Source organism: Heptranchias perlo, chromosome 11 (assembly GCF_035084215.1).
Source record: "Heptranchias perlo isolate sHepPer1 chromosome 11, sHepPer1.hap1, whole genome shotgun sequence".
Taxonomy (NCBI): domain Eukaryota; kingdom Metazoa; phylum Chordata; class Chondrichthyes; order Hexanchiformes; family Hexanchidae; genus Heptranchias; species Heptranchias perlo.
Genome location: NC_090335.1, coordinates 12,666,658 through 12,684,381, shown reverse-complemented (window position 1 = coordinate 12,684,381; position 17,724 = coordinate 12,666,658). Strand labels below are relative to the sequence as shown.

General features: G+C 43.1%; 1 protein-coding gene across 7 annotated transcripts in view; it reads left to right on the top strand.

Annotated features, from left to right (window-relative positions):
- Positions 1-5,519: 5,519 nt before the first annotated feature.
- The window catches only part of zc3h13 (zinc finger CCCH-type containing 13), a 127,257-nt gene continuing 115,052 nt past the window's right edge, over positions 5,520-17,724 (top strand). For all 7 annotated transcript variants that reach the window (XM_067992548.1, XM_067992552.1, XM_067992546.1 and 4 more), the window contains exon 1: positions 5,520-5,682. The gene's annotated coding sequence lies outside the window, so the exon portion shown is untranslated. The remainder of the gene's footprint in view (positions 5,683-17,724) is intronic.

Sequence of the window (17,724 nt, the reverse complement as noted above, 5' to 3'; positions counted from 1 at the left end):
GTGGCTACAGGGATAGTAGATGCATTGGTATTAATTTTCCAAAATTCCCTAGATTCTAGAAGGGTCCCATCAGATTGGAAAATAGCAAATGTAACTCCTCTATTCAAGAAAGGAGGGAGAGAGAAAGCAGGAAACTGCAGGCCAGTTAGCTTAACGTCTGTCATAGGGAAAATGCTGGAATCTATTATTAAGGAGGTTATAGCAGGGCACTTAGAAAATCTCAATGCAATCAGGCAGCGTCAACACGGCTTTGTGAAAGGGAAATCGTGTTTGACTAATTTATTAGAGTTCTTTGAGGAAGTAACAAGTAGTGTGGATAAAGTGGATACTGTGGATGTGGTGTACTTGGATTTCCAGAAGGCTTTTGACAAGGTGCCACATCAAAGGCTACTACAAAATAAGAGCTCATGGTGTAGGGGGTAACATATTAGCATGGATAAAGGATTGGTTAGCTAACAGGAAACAGAGAGTAGGCATAAATGGGTCATTTTCAGATGTAACGAGTGATGCCACAAGAATCAATGATGGGGCCTCAACTATTTACAATCTATATCAATGACTTGGATGGAGGGACCAAATGTATGGTTGCTAAATTTGCTGATGACACAAAGGTAGATAGGACAGTAAGTTGTGGAGAGGACATAAGGAGTCTGCAAAGGGATATAGATAGATTAAGTGAGTGGACAAAAAATTGGCAAATGGAGTATAATGTGGGAAAATGTGAACTTGTCCACTTTTGCAGAAGGAATAGAAAAGCAGTATATTATTTAATTGGAGGGGGATTGCAGAACTCTGAGGTACAGAGGGATCTGGGTGTCCTAGTACATGAATCACAAAAAGTTAGAATGCAGGTGCAGCAAGTAATTAGGAAGGCAAATGGAATGTTGTCATTTATTGCAAAGGGAATAGAATATAAAAGTAGAGATGTTTTGCTACAGTTGTACAGGGCATTGGTGAGACCACATCTAAAACACTGTGTGCAGTTTTAGTCTCCTTATTTAAGAAAGGACATAATTGTTTTGGAGGCAGTTCAGAGAAGGTTCCCTTGACTGATTCCTGGGATGAGGGGGTTATCTTATGAGGAAAGGTTGGATAAGTTGGGCCTGTATATGCTGAAGTTTAGAAGAATGAGAGGTGATCTTACTGAAACACATAAGATCCTGAGGGGACTTGAAGGGGTGGATGCTGAGAGGATGTTTCCCCTTGTGGGAGAGACTAGAACTCGGGGCCACAGTTTAAAAATAAGTGGTCTCCCATTTAAGACGGAGATGAGGAGAATTTTTTCTCTGAGGGTCGTGAGTCTGTGAAACTCTCTTCCCCAGAGAGCGGTGGAGGCAGGGTCATTGAATATTTTTAAGGCTGAGTTAGATAGATTCTTGATTAACAAGGGAGTCAAAGGTTAGTAGGTAGACGGGAAAGTAGGGTTGAGGTCACAATCAGATCAGCCACGATCTTATCAAAGGCAGAGCAGGCTCGAGGGACCGAATGGCCTATTCCTGCTCTTAATTCATATGTTCGTATTACCCCGTAGACCTCAAAAGCTTCAGACATACATGCTCGGACAACCCAAAGAATCAGTCTAAGAGCCATTGACAGCAAGATTCCTTGGTAGTTTTCTGACTCACTAGGATTCCCCTGCCTGTGGACTGACACAAATTGCATAATGAAATACTAAGGTTATAAGTGCCTCAAACATAATCCTATTCCCCAGCCTCAGAAATCAAGCTCCATCAAGACCATTACCATTTCCCCTCCCCGTCTGGAGAAACTTTTAGGAAATCTCCGCCCATACCTACCACAATTTATCAGCTGGTGATACAGTGTGAAGTCCACAACCTCTCTCTAAAATGAGGCCTTTCCATTGACCCTTTCAATCTCTATTCAGAAGGATCCTTACTACTTCCCATTAGGTCAGGCTATGTTAAAAGTAGGAAATTGTTCTTCTCACACAGTTATTTCTAACATTATATTAAAAAATCAATAAAACTGAATTAACACTTGCATTTAGATAGCGCATTATCACATCTCAGAAATGTTTCAAAGTGCTTCACACACAATTCATTTATTTGAGATGAAGTGACTGTGGGTAGTCCAACGCAAACGCTGACATGATACAGAATAAAACTGCCCAATATACTTATTAGGAAGGATGATAATGAATACATAAGACTGCACAAATTAATTAAACAGTGTATGTTGAGAGCCTGTCTATCCTTCATTACACTAATGCGTACACTTTCTGAATTAAAACACTATATTTTGTAGCCATCACTCTGTGACCGAGCACATTGGTATTGCAACAAGACTCCATTATTGTAACTTCACTTTAGTCTGCCTGGAACAGATATATTATCACTCCCATTTTTGCAAAAGCCTCAAAACTTCACTTATTTTCAATGAGATTCACCTTTTCTGTGAAAAACAACTTTTTTTCCTCCACGTGTCTTAGAGAGGAAAGACCTTTACTTATTTCAATGGGTTTTACTGGTGCTGAAAAGAGTTCATTTACTGAAACAAATGCCATTGTTTGCGATACTTTCTTAGAAAGCATGGAGCTCATTTAATTAATTTGGCAGGGGGATGGGCAACCATGATGTAGCAATGGAAAGGAGAAACAAGGGGCAAAAAGGATAGGGGAGAAAAATAACACTAAAGCAAGTAATAGTACAGTATTAGGTGGGGTCAGACTAAGAGAGAGTACAAGAAAGTCTAAGACTGGTTTACAGTGCATGTGTGTAAATGCACGAAGTGTGGTAAACAAGGTTTGTGAGCTGCAGGCGCAAATAGCCACATGGAAATACGATGTTGTGGCGATAACAGAGACCTGGCTCAAAAAAGGGCAGGATTGGGTACTAAATATTCCTGGATACAAGGTGTTCAGGAAAAATAGGGAAGGAAAGAAAGTTGGGGGGGGGGGGTGGTGTGGCAGTATTGATTAAGGAGAATATTGCAGTGCTGGAGATAGAGGATGTCCTTGAGGGGTCAAGGACAGAATCTATTTGGTTAGAGTTAAGAAATAAAATAGGTGCCATTACACTACTGGGTGCATTCTATAGGCCACCAACTAGTGGGAAGGAGCAAATTTGCAGGGAAATTACAGAGAGGTGCAAAAGCTATAGAGTAGTGATAACTGGGGACTTCAACTATCCTAATATAGACTGGGATGACAATAATAATAAGGGCACAGAGGGGGAGGAATTTTTGAAATGTGTTCAGGATAACTTTCTTAACCAGTATGTTTCCAGCCCAACAAGGAAGGAGGTACTACTGGACTTGGATCTAAGGAATGAGGTGGACCAAGTGTCCGTGGGAGAGCATTTAGGGAGAAGCGATCACAGCATCATAAGGTTTAGAATAGCTATGGAAAAGGACACGGACTACTCTAATGTAAAAATACTCAATTGGAGGAGGGCCAATTTCAATGGGATGAGAACAGATCTGACCCGGGTAAATTGGAATCAAAGATTGGCAGGCAAAACTGTAATTGAACAGTGGGTGGCCTTTAAGGAGGAGGTGGTTCCGGTACAGTCCAGGCACATTCCCACGAGGCAGAAAGGTAGGGCAACTAAAGCCAGAGCTCCCTGGATGACAAAACAGATAGTGAGTAAGATGAAATGGAAAAAAGGGGCGTATGACAGATGTCAGGTTGATAACACAAGTGAGAACCAGGCAGAATATAGAAAGTTCAGAGGGGAAGTGAAAAGGGAAATAAGAGGGGCAAAGAGAGAGTATGAGAATAGACTGGTGGCCAACAAAAAAGGAATCCAAAAATCTTCTACAGGCATGTAAACAGTAAACGGGTAGTAAGAGGAGGGATGGGGCCGAGTAGGGACCATAAAGGAGATCTACTCATGGAGGCAGAGGGGATAGCTGAGGTACTAAATGAGTACTTTGCATCTGTCTTTACCAAGGAAGAAGATGCTGCCACAGTCTTAGCAAAGGAAGATATAGTTGAGATACTGGATGGGCTAAAAATTGTTAAAGAGGTACTTGAAAAGCTAGCTGTACTTAAAGTAGATAAGTCACCCAGTCCGGATGGGATGCATCCGAGGTTGCTGAGGAAAGTAAGGGTGGAAATTACGGAGGTACTGGCCATAATCTTCCAAAGATCCGTAGATACAGGGGTGTTGCCAGAGGACTGGAGAATTGCAAATGTTACACCCTTGTTCAAAAAAGGGTGTAAGGATAAACCCAGCAACTATAGGCCAGTCAGGTTAACCTCAGTGGTGGGGAAACTTTTAGGAACGATAATCCAGGACAGAATTAACAGTCAATTGGATGAGGGTGGATTGAATAGGGAAAGCCAGCACGGATTTGTTGAAGGCAAATCGTGTTTAACTAACCTGATAGAGTTTTTTGATGAGGTAACAGAGAGGGTAGATGAAGGCGTTTGATAAAGTGCCGCACGGTAGGCTTATCATCAAGATTGCGGCCCATGGATTAAAGGGGGCAGTAGCAACATGGATACAGAATTGGCTAAGGGATAGGAAACAGAGAGTAGTGGTGAACAATTGTTTTTCAGACTGGAAAGGCGTGTACAGTGGTGTTCCCCAGGGGTCGGTGCTGGGACCACTGTTTTTCTTGATATATATTAATGACTTGGACTTGGGTATACAGGGCACGGTTTCAAAATTTGTAGATGAAACAAAACTTGGAACGGTAGTAAACAGTGAGGAGGATAGTGATAGACTTCAAGAGAATACAGACAGGCTGGTGGCATAAGCAGACACGTGGCAGATGAAATTTAATGCAGAAAAATGCAAAGTGATACATTTCGGTAGGAAGAACGAGGAGAGGCAATATACTAGAGGGCACAACTCTAAAAGGGGTACAGGAACAGAGAGATCTGGGTGTATATGTGCACAAATCATTGAAGGTGGCAGGGCAGGTTGATAAAGTGGTTAAAAAAACACATACGGGATCTTGGGCTTCATAAATAGAGGCATAGAGTACAAAAGTAAGGAAGTCATGATGAACCTTTATAAAACACTGGTTCAGCCACAACTGGAGTATTGTGTCCAGTTCTGGGCACCTCACTTCAGGAAAGATGTGAAGGCCTTACAAAGGGTGCAGAAGAGATTTACTGGAATGATTCCAGGGATGAGGGGCTTTAGTTACATGGACAGACTGGAGAAGCTGTGGTTGTTCTCCTTGGAACAGAGGCGGTTGCGAGAAGATTTGATAGAGGTGTTCAAAATCATGAAGGGTCTAGACAGAGTAGATAGAGAGAAACTGTTCCCATTAGCGGAAGGGTCAAGAACCAGTGGAGGCAGATTCAGTCATGGCCTTCGAAAGGGAACTGGATAAGTACTTGAAAGGAAAAAAATTGCAGGGCTACGGGGATAGGGCGGGGGATTGGGACTAGCTGGATTGCTCTTGCACAGAGCTGGCATGGACTCGATGGGCCGAACGGCCTCCTTCCGTGCTGTAACCATTCCATGATTCTAATCTCCTTTACCTGCTCCACTTCTTTAGCACAGGTTGTCACCTCAGTAGCTTCACACACAATCTCCATTGTGGATGAAAACAGTCGCGGAGTGATGACGTACAGGGCCGCTTCAGTGACCCGGTAGCAACGAGGGCTCGAGACGGCGGTGGCGCCGTGGATTGAGAGGGAGAGCGCGAGCCGGAGGAGAGGCAGCGGCTGTCCGGACCCGACACCGGCATCTTCAACCGCTCCAGGTACCCTCACTTACCGGGCTCGCTCCTGTACAGAACCCACCGGCTACCCTGTCGGAAGGGCGGTGCGATGCGCGGCAATATCCGATAGGCCTGACCGGTGAGCCTGGGCCTCGACTCGAGGCGCTCGCTGACCGCGCGGTTGCGGAGAGGGCGAGGAGGAAGATCTGTTGGTGGGTTCATGGGCGGCGGCGGAGGGACTGATGGTCGGCGTAGAGCCCAGGGAGTTCACCGGGGCAATACCCCGCGGCCCCTCCCCCCAAATCGGGGTGGCTGAAGACTCTTTCCCCCCCCCCCCGGGCAACAGGGAGTAGGAACAAAAGGGACGGGGACAGGTTGCCGGGTGGGGGAAGAGAGAGCAGCATTTCGGGCCAAATTCTACATTTGCTTTTAAAATCCAGGATGTTTTGTTAACATGGGCATTAAAGGGGAATTAAAGTCTGGTGGATGCTTCTTATTCCAAGTATTGCACCCCCCTCCAAAAAAAAGGACAAAGTTACAAGAATCTTATTACCTGTGTGGGTCACCCTTCTTGCTAGGCAGCTCCATCTGGAAGGTTATATTAAGATGGGCTGAATGGTCTTCCTCATCCATAAGTGTCTTGGGGTAGAAATCCGTCTTAGACAGTACCGCCTCTGCCTGTTATACATCCTGCTCAATATTCAACCCCATTGAAGCCAGGATGCATGCCTGGCCGAGGTTGTGATACTGCCGGTTTTGTGCTACTGCCGAAGACCAATTTCTACCTCCTTGTGTTCCTGTGTGCCCTGGAATCGGTCCATTGGAAACGTTGGGGGCCACGACGTTGAACTGGCCTGAAAGCCAATCCAGTGGCACCGGAACCCAGGAAATCAAACTGCCAGTTGGGGAAGCAGAGTACCGATATGCTTGAGGCCCCATGATACCAGGTTGGCTCGCAGGTCCGACCTGAAGTTGCAACCCTTGTTTTTAATAGAGGTTCCTTTCATTGACATCATGGAATGATTTAGCAGGGACAGATATCTCACTGAAGGGGTTCCATGCGGGTAATTGAACAAACCGTATTCCCCATAACTTTGGTTCCGGCAGACTTGCCATCACAGCCATCTGTTTGGAGTGCGGGGAAGGCATGCTGCTAAGATTTCTTGTACATCTGGTGTCCTGCTTATCCAGGTTTATGTAACTTATGCAGATTTAAAGAAGAAAACTATTTCTTTTCAGAAGCATAGTATCTTATAGCACAAAAGGCCCATCGTTCCTGTGAATCTAGAATGTTAAATTTACTATGGTCCTCTGATAGGTCTTTTGAATATAGTTCAACCGCCATGTAAAAATGATCAGGGTACTTTCCAAATAGTAGAGGGAAAAATGCTGGCACACTGCTTGTTTTAAGAGTTTGGTGCCACACAGCCATTTGAGGAGTGATCTTTGCTAAAACCACTGCTGCACATATAATGGCTTGTTGCAGTTTTGCACTTCAGTTCTTTGAAAAGATACGGCACATAAAAAAGATGCTCCCCAGTGGCTTAGCTGGTGATGGCAGTGAATAGCTTTGCCGCACAGGCCAGGTTCCAGCTGATTTCAGCCAGAGTGGTGATAGAGGTGCAACAATTAGCCTCAGCATCTTGCATTGAGGATGGGAAAACTGGCTAGGTTATCAGCACCTAATCGCTATCCAGCAACCTCTGCTTGAAGTGTATGTGTGTGTGGGCAGAATCAAGCTCAACTATTATGCTACATGTTCAAATAGCCTGCAGATACTGTCTAAGCTCACAAGTGGACAACTGATTTTATGGAACTGGACCTGAACAAGGAGTTGATCCATAATGGAGAAAACTGGTGGGAAAAGGAGGGTAAAAACACCAGATTGGAGAAATTAACTATTGTTACAGAGCAGGGTACCATGTGTGCAGAGATCACAAGATAAATATGGTTTAGGAAGGCCATTCGTAGCTCATTCATTCAGAAGGAACCTACAGTTTTTCTTTCTCCCCTGCCCCCGGATCAAAGCAGCCAGCTGTTTCTTAGTGACTCTAGAGCTTTTTCCTTGATACTTTACCTGAAAAGCTTTCTGTGAAGAACTTCCAGATATCAGTTTTAAGTTTGCCTTTCAATAGTTTAAACTTGTACACCTTTGCCTTACTGTTATGGTTTAGTTTGAAGTAGTGTTCCAGTTCTATTTTTTCTATGTCATTCACTCTCTTATCTGGTATCTTTGTATAATGCATGTATATACTGTGAAATTTATTTTAAACAGACAAATAATCTCACATCCGGAAGAGAAAGCTTCTCCAGTGGGTAAAAGCAACACCTAATATGAAACTGAGCTTTGCAGAATGATGGGTTCCCAGGTTCGGTTTGTGTTGGATTGGCTGGTTTTAGCTGAGGTGATGCTACAGTTTGCCTCAGTTTCCCTGGACCGTGAAGCGGAAGGATTGGCCAGGGCTCCTGTTCCTGATCAGTACCTAGTGATCCTGCAAGTTTGTGTTTGAGTTTGAATGTCGAGTGACGGAGGACCGGGCTCATTTGTGATGCGCCCATGTGTGACCTGCTGATACTCACTGTGCTGACATGTGATTGGTGAGATGCTAGAGGGCCGCTGATGCTTTTGGAGCCATGTTAAGGCAGGGGTCTGTGGCTTAGTGAGACAAAATTGGAATAAACATTTTTAAAAAAAAACTGTTGATGATTTGCCTGCCTAGTGTTTAAAACTCTTATTTATATTTTGTATGTTGCAAAAGCACTTTTCAAGCTCAGATCTAGGAAACTTTCTCAGGATTGCCTGTAACACATAGTCTCTGTCAGGCTGGCTATGTGAAAATACAGAGAATTCAACACCATCTTTGGATGAATGAATCTAGGAACCAATGACTTTTTATATAACAGAATTTGAAATAGCTGTCCTCCTTGTCTGTCTTCCAACTGCTAAATCAGCTACATTCTGAATCGCTGTTTGGGGTGAGTGGTAAATTAAATTTCACTTCCTTAAGAATTAAAATTTGAGGGATGTCCGAGCAGTTCTTGTGATAGGAAGCCTAATAATTCAAAATGCTGGGGTCAGAATCAGGTATTTGAATTCTTCCCTGGTTCTCAGTTGTGCCCCTAATACAACATGTTCTACTAAGTGGAGGAGGAATAGGAAAAAGATTACCAGATTTCTCCCCATCTCTGCAGAAATGCACCTCCTGGGAGATAGGTGAAGCTCCATTGTCCATCTTCCAAATTCCCTGCCTGAGGGGGGGTCACATTGGGGATCTAACTGGGAAGATGCTTAGGACTTTTCCCCTCTGCCCACGATTTGCTCTCTCTTCCTCCCCTCCTCTCCAGGAGCCACTGACTCATGCTGGGGTGCAGTTCCACAGGTGATCATCATTCTGATGTCTGGATCAAGTGGCCATTCTGCAGATGTAAGCCATGATAGTGAGTGTCAGCCAGCTAATTGACTGTGAAGGTCATCACAGCCAAGCTTGATCCTGTCCTCCCCTGGCAGCCGCACGTGCACTTTCCACAGGGGTCACTGGACAGTGATGGGATGTGAGAATGCATATTGTTTACAACCTTGACTTCCTGTTTGATCCTTGACCGGGCTTCCGACATTGCATCCTTCATCACAAAGATTGCCTGCTTCCACCTCCACGACAACACCTGCTGCCATCCTACTTCACCTCATCTGCTGCTGAAACACTCATTCATGCCTTTGTCACCTCCAGACTTGATTACTCCGGTGCTCTCCTGGGCTTCTCATCCTGAACCCTCCATAAACTCTACCACTCATATTCCATCCCATGCCAAGTTGTGCTTGCCTGTTGTGCTCGTTGCTACTGACTTACGTTGGCTCCCGGTTCCACAAAACCCTCAAATTTAAAATTCTCACCCTCGTGTTTAAATCCCTTTATAGCCTCGCCTGTCCCAATCTCTGTAACCTCATCCAGCCCTACAAAGCACTCTTTTCCCTCACCCCGTACTCTCTGTTCCTCTGACTCTGACCTCTTGTGCATCCCTCATTCCCATGCTCCACTATTGACAGCCCTACCTTCAGCCGCCTAAGCCCCACTCTTAGGAATTCCTCCCTAAACTCTTCTGCCTCTACACCTCCCTCTCCTCCTTTAAGACCTCACTCAAAACCCACCTCTTTGTCCAAGCTGATGATCACCCCCCTGCATCACTCCTTCTTTGACTCAGCTGTTTTCCTTATGCCTCTATGTTGCCTGGGGATGTTTTTCTACGTTAAAGATGCTGCATAAAAGCAAACTGTTGTTCAATTGACATCTCTTCTCCCACCTTCCCTCAATATATTGAGCCTAGTTGCAGTGCCCACACAGTTGCTGTGGTTGAGATCAACTACTTGGCAGAGACCGGGGATTAAACCTGGAGCCGCCTTGGTCGTTATGGCTCATTACCTTAGCCAGCTAAGCCATTGGGGAGAATTGTTCAGATTTAATGTAATATCACTTATACTGTTATTGCAGAAGAAAAAACATGATCGATCTGTGTTCATGTCAAAATAAAAAGGATATTAATGTGCCATCAAAAAAAATCAACTACAAGATCCCCTCTAGGCTAACACTCGGTATTTACAAAACCTAATGCTATTCTAGGCAGCTATCAACAGAGATACCAACTCGCAATGTTTAGTACAGAGACTGAGTTTTTCATTAAAATTTAGCTGTCTAAGTTTTCTATCTGTTTGAGTTTTAGTAGAACCTATTTAAATGCTCTCCCGTGATTTCAGCCCTTTAAACAGCATGAAATCAGCTCATGTGTAGGAGGAGGCTTCATTAATGAATGTAACTTGCTGGAGGGTCTCTCTTGCCTAAGACCCTGGCCTGAGACACTCTCCCACTGACTACTCCCACCCTCCTGCTGAGGACTTCCACTGAAAATTGCAGCCAACCAGCTAAACTCCCTCATAAGGCTGCTTCCACCCCCTCACTGGGTAGAGTCTCCGAAACACAGAAAATAGGAGCAAGAGTAGGCCGTTCGGCCCTTCGGGCCTGCTCTGCCATTCAAATGATCATGGCTGATCATCTAACTCAGTACCCTGATCCTGCTTTTTCTCCCTATCCCTTGATCCCTTTAGCATTAAGAAACATATCTATCTTCTTCTTGAATTCATGTAATGACTTGGCCTCCACTGCCTTCTGTGGTCGAGAATTCCACAGGTTCACCACCCTCTGAGTGAAGAAATTTCTCCTCATCTCGGTTCTAAATGGCATACCCCGTATCCTGAGTCTATGACCCCTGGTTCTGGACTCCCCAGCCATCGGGAACATCCTCCCTGCATCTAGTCTGTCTAGTCCTGCTGGAATTTTATATGTTTCAATGAGATCACCACTCATTCTTCTAAACTCTAGTGAATATAGGCCTAGTCGACCCAATCTCTCCTCATACGTCAGTTCTGCCATCCCAGGAATCAGTCTGGTAAACCTTCGTTGCACTCCCTCCATGGCAAGGAGTGCAACTATGTCCAGTTGTGGCCCAACCAGTATTCTACGAAAAAGCAACATTACTTCCTTGCTTTTGTATCCAATATTCCTGTGTATAAAACCCACAACCCCACCTTTAAAGATCTATGATATTTGCACCCCTAGATTTCTTTGTTCTTCCACGCTGTTAAGAATTCCACTGTTTACAATATACTCCCTTTTCACATTTCTCTATATTGGACAACACCTGCTGTCTATCTACTCAGTCCACTACCTTCTCCATGTCCTGCAATCTCCTGCATTTGTCTTCACAATTTGCAATGGCCCCTAATTTGATATCATCAGTGAACTTTGATATCAATCATCTTGTGCCTATGTCCAATCATTTATATAAGCGGGAAACAAAAGAAGTCACTATAGTTTCTTGGTACATGCCACTAATCACATACTGCCAACTTAAGAACATCCATTTATTCCTTTGCTCTGTTTCTCCTTCCACCCAGCCTTCTAATTATGCCACTATATTCTCTTTAACATAGTATGCCTCAGTCTTCATACTCTTTTATGTGGCATCTTATCAAACACCATCTGAAAATCCATCTACAACATATATCCCATTCCTTTTATAAACACTGTGATTTTCCTGAAAAATTCATTTAAATTAGTAACGCACAAACTACCAATTATATTTTCATGCTGACTGTCCCTGATTAGCTCATGCCTTTATAAGTGTTCATTAATTTCATCGTGTTCTGGATTCTATGAGTTTACCCACAACTGAGGGACGTTGGAACAGGATTAGGCCATTCAGCCTCTCGAGCCTATTCCACCATTGAATTAGATCATGCCTGATCTGTATCTTAACTCCATTTACCTGCCTTTGTTCCATATCCCTCAATACCTAGTAAGACTAATTGACCTGTAATTTTCTGGCTTATCTTCTGCTTCTTGAACAAAGGTGTCTAGTCCTTTGGCACAATTCCTGTTTTGAAGATTTTTAGAAAATTATGGTTATGCTATCTCCTCCCCTACCTCCTTTGTTATTCTGGGATGCATATCACCTGAGCTGAGGTTTGTTTTTATTTTTAGAAGAACTTTCATGTATATAGTTCCTTTCATTTCTGTAGGAATGTCCCAAAGCACTTCACAGCTAGTGATTTACTTTTGTCACGCTGCTTGTCCGACATCCAGTACTGGATGAGCAGAAATTGCCTCCATTTAAATATTGGGAAGACTGAAGCCGTTGTCTTCGGTCCCCATTCCTTAGCCACCAACTCCATCCCTCTCCCTGGCCACTGTCTGAGGATGAACTAGACTGTTGGCAAACTTGGCATCCCATTTGACCCTGAGCTGAGCTTCCGACCTCATATCCTCTCCGTCACCAAAACAGCCTACTTCCACCTCCGTAACAGCGCCCACCTCTGCCCCTAGCTCAGATCATGTACTGCTGAAACCTTAATCCATGCTTTTGTTTCCTGTAAACTTGTCTATTCCTGGCCGGCCTCCCGCCTTGCACCTTTGTAGACTTGAGCTCATCCAAAACTCTGCTGCCCATATCCTAACTCGCACTGAGTCCCATTCACCCATCACTCCTGTGCTCGCTGACCGACATTGGTTCCCGGTCCGGCAATGCCTCAATTTTAAAATTCTCATCCTTGTTTTCAAATCCCTCCCCTCGCCCCTCCCTAATTATGTAACCTCTTCCAGCCCTACAATCCTCCGAGATCTCTGTGCTCCTTCAATTCTTGCCGCTTGCACATTCCAGATTTTCTTCGCTGCACTATTGGCGGCCATGTCTTCAGCTGCCTAGGCCCTAAGCTCTGGAAATCCCTCCCTAAACCTCTCCACCTCACTACCTCTCTCTCCTTTAAGTCACTCCTTAAAACCTATCGTTTTTGGTCACATCCTAATATCTCTTTATGTGGCTCAGTGTCAAATTTTGTTTGATAATAACTCCTATAAAGCACCTTGGAATGCTTTACTATGTTAAAGGCGCTATATAAATGCAAGTTCTTGTTTTGAAGTGTAGTCACTCTTGTTTTGTAGGCAAACACGGTAGCCAATTTACAAACAGCATGGTACCACAAACAGCAAATGAGATAAATGGCCTGTTAATCTTTTCAAAGGTATTGGTTAAAGGATGAATGTCGGCCTGGACAACTCTGTAGTCTTTGAAAAAGTGTAGTGGGATCTTTTATATCCACCTGAACAGGCCTTGATTTAATGTCTCATCTAGAAGAAAGCATTTCTGACAATGCAGCACTCCCTGCAGAACTGAAGTATCAGCCTGAATCACCTGTTCAAGTTCTGTGTCCCATTAACTTTATTCATAGTGTTTCCTGTTCATTATCTATCTCCAGTACTGGCTCTTCCACGTCCTACTCAGATACTCCTTTTGAAACTGTCCTTTTTGCTTCTTGTCCATACTTTTACTATTTCTTGCTATATATATATATATATATATATATATATATAGAAGCCTCTTTTTAAACCTAATTTTTGCTCAAACTCCTCCATTTATCCTTGGAACCCTAGCCTTTGACACACCTGCTTTACTCCTAGTCAGAACAGATTAATCTGTGCTTACTGTGTATGTATTTAAATTGCTGGTCTACTATTTGATCTGCCATATTTTTCCAACAATTAATCTAGGCTAGGTCCCCTTTCATCCTACTGAAATTAGCTAATTTCTAGACCTTTTTATTTTCAGCATGAGCCTAATTGGATTATGGATACTATTTCCCAAGTGTTCTCCTACCTTCAGGTCACTTACCTGTCCTCCATTATTCAGAACCATGCATCTTATCCTTTTTAGACATGGAAGATGCAATGAATACAGGTGACTGTTATGATGGGTCAGGGTAGGGGGTGGCAGGGGACTGTATTTCTTTCTCAATGGATGGCTGCATGACCATTATGGTGTCATACAGTGTTTGAATTGCTAGAATAAAAGGGGATGGGGAGGCGGGAGAAGAGGCCATACAGAAATTTCCCATACCAGGAGTTTGAGGCATGATAGATAGTGAATTTGCTGGCTCTTAAATCAAAAATATTCTGAAAGATCATCATGCAACTTATTGAAAAATATTTCCATCCATCCTATATCATATATGGTGCATTGAAGTGTTCTGTTGAACCTTTTCTGTGATAAAGACATCTTCATGACACTCTGCCTTCCTGCAGATTGGAAAAAGCAAAAAATTATTCTAGTAGATCTGATATCTGATATCAAACCCTTATGTGCCTGCATAGGGGTGAGAATGAGTCCCTTCTTGCTTGTTCGTGAAAGCACCAACATGAAATAGCCTTTCCAATCTCATTGATTTGTCACAGATTCATTCTTTGAATGATAACGAGGCTGGACAATTGCTTCAGGCTGAATCCTGTTTTATTTACCAAGACGATTGTAGATGAATCAATGAATGCCTAACTGGGTGGTAGGTTATCCACTTAAGAAACCATGCCTGGCATTGCTTTGACGTTCTGACATTTCTCAAAGTTCTCTCTTTCACTTCTACTTGTTCCTTAAAGAAATGTTTCCCTGTAAATACAGTTTCCAAGAGATTTGCCCACAGATAAGATATCAAATTTGAAATTCTCACCTAGGCATACCCGTTAAACAGCAGTCTGTGGATTACAACTGCATCCCACATAAAAGACATTAGTTGCAGATTGCGGAAAAGTTTTGTGATCAATGTGTTTCTGTCTCAGAATGGGAGTTATCACTCATGCCGTCGGGTGCTTCACCCATCGTTGCAGTAGACACCAGTTGTCTGGAATGTTTTCCCCACTGTTGCAGCAATCTGCATCACTTGTCTGGATGAACTTAAGCCAGTAGATTTGGATGTATGGAATCCTCTGCATTCAGTACATAGTCTTGCCTTGAAGCAGGATTTGTTGGAGCATAAGGCCCAATTTGGAAATTGCAGACACTATTATCAAGTGACACTCTGCCTTCCTGCAGATTGGAAAAAGCAAAAAATTATTATAGTAGTGCTGATATCAAACCCTTATGTGCCTGCATAGGGGTGAGAATGAGTCCCTTCTTGCTTGTTCGTGCATAGTACCAAAATGAAATAGTCTTTCCAGTCTCGTTGATTTGTCACAGATGGCATTCCTCCTTTGAAGCAGATGACCCATGATTTTACTTGATAACTGATTCTCTTAAAATATTGAGCTACATTGACTGATTCTTTTTAACTATTAATGGTGCAAAGCCAGTGATCGTTCCGGAGATAGATAGATATCACTTCCTACTGATCCAGCGACTATAGCCCTATGTTTTGACTTGCAAGGTATCATTCAGCTATGGTTGAGTAGAATCTTTCCTTTAAATACCTTGGTGGAGATTGGAATTCTATGCTTCAGAATAATTACTAATGAAGCCTAGAGTTGGGAAAGAATATCTGGGGACCAGAGAAGGATGGAAATTGTTTCAGATGAGTTCTGTTTTTTGCTTTTATGCTTTTTTCTGGTTGTTAATGAGGCTTTGGTCTTTGCTGATAGAGATAGCCAATGGTGCTTCGGTCTTTGAGGCACTCTTAAATGAAAATTGACCTGAATACAGTGCAGTGGGCATTAATATTCAGAGCAAAATCAGGAAGGGATTGTGAAAGACCCAGATGATCCTGACATGTTCCCAATCTTATGTGTCAACAAGGAGCATAACTTGGCTAGTATTTTTGATGAAATAATCTTGAACATTCTAGGTGTTCTACACTAAGTTTACTGTCTGAGTTAGTGGACTGCTCTTCAGTTTGTTAAAGGAGCTAGATTCCAAAGCCTTGCTAGTATGTAAAGTATTGAATGATGTCATCCAGTACTCCATTTCAGGTGATCACAATGAGCTCTGTTGATGACCCTTGAGCAAACTGCACTTAAACTTGTGTAGTGTTATGGGGGGAAATGTAGATACCATTTCTTGGTATCTCCTTGAAAGGGTTTACTGAAATATATACAAGCTCTTAAGCTGAGTGGAGGTGTCAGCTGAAACCATCAAATTGGCCAAAGGAGCCTTTGACTGCAATACATATGTGGGTATTGAATAAAGAACTAAGCATGAGAAATAATAGATGTTCTTAAACCTTATGTCAATGCTGATGGCTGTGTGGAACAGCAACAACATAAGAAGTTTTGAGTGTTAAAGGGACCATAAGCTGCTCAAATTCAAGTTTGTTATGCATGGGCTTAATTTAGAGTATTAAAGAATTTTTGTGTGTGAAGCAATAGAATGACTGCTATTCAGTGAAAAGAGGTGAGACCTCACGTGAGGTTCCAAATTCTTGAAGATTGCAGTAGGTTCCACCTCCAATCCCCAAGTTTGAATGACAGCTGATTTAATTGTAAGTGGAGATTGAATCAACGTGGAAGAGCATATCAGTAATGATGGAAATAATGGCATGGTGAAAATAAAGGGTTGTATTTTCCACCCATTGGGTGAAAACTTAGCCCTAAGCGTGCTTAATACAGGTTAAGCTCTTTCAAACAACGCTCCAATTATTGAATACTACCGGTAGTTGACATGCAAGTATCTGTGACCTTTTTCAGGAGTGAATGTGAGTGCTCAGTGCTGCTAAAGTAGGAAGGGGGGGGAAAGTAGAATACTTCAATTTTTGGGCCATGATGCAAAAAACATCTTGCGTGCTGTCTCAAAACCTATACATTGGAGTACGTGCATGGAGCTTAGAATGGGAGGATACCCACTCGTTCATCCACTTCAGTTCCTCCCCACAGTCAGGGAGTCATGCCAACACCACCTTTTGCAATATCTAGTATTAGTTCAGAATGGCATACATAAGATGAGTGAAATTTCAGTTTATATAAGAAAGTTCCAGTTTACTGTTAAAGTCTATTCTGGATGCCCAACCATTATTCTTTTAAATGTAGTTATTTTTCCTCCTGGTGAGGTTTTCCCCATGAGTTTGTATTTTGAATTACTGGCACTGATTATATCTGTTCTGGCTGAGTTTTGCTCTACAATTTCACATATTTAATAGTTTTGCTACATGGTCTATGTAGCATATTGTTAGCATTAAGCTATAGGAAAATCCTACTTAAGCCAACGTGCTTTTTTCCCCTGAATTCCTCTTGTCAATTTTCTTCACTTCTGAAGGCATTAACTCCTGGGTTCTGTTTCCACAGGTGTACTTGCTATCCAGTGCCTTGCTTAAATGCTCATTCTTCAGGTGTAAGCTTAGACAGTGACTATAGGTAGGCAGTTGCGCTATGGGCAGCAATATGGCCAAGCCCAATCCTATCCTCCCTCAATGTCAGCACATGCACTTTCCTACAGAGATCACTGGGTACTGATCAAGTGAAAATCCTGTGACCCTCATCTCTTCTCCTTGGCTCAAGGGTGCTGAGGTTAATCACAGAAATCCAACTGCTGCCCAGGTTCAGATCAGCAAACTCAGCACAAGTCTGGAATCGAGCCTGGGTCCTTCTAGCCTGAATAGCTCAGTTACATTCTGCCTTTGCGGTAGCTGAACCAATGCACGTTAATGCAATTGTAGTATGCTTCATGTGTGAGGCTCTTAAGTCATTGGGCCAGAATTTACTGTCAAAATAACGGTGAGGCTAACAGCACTCACTGTTCTTTATGTGCAAATTGCACAGCAACTTCAGGCGAGGGCAGATGTGT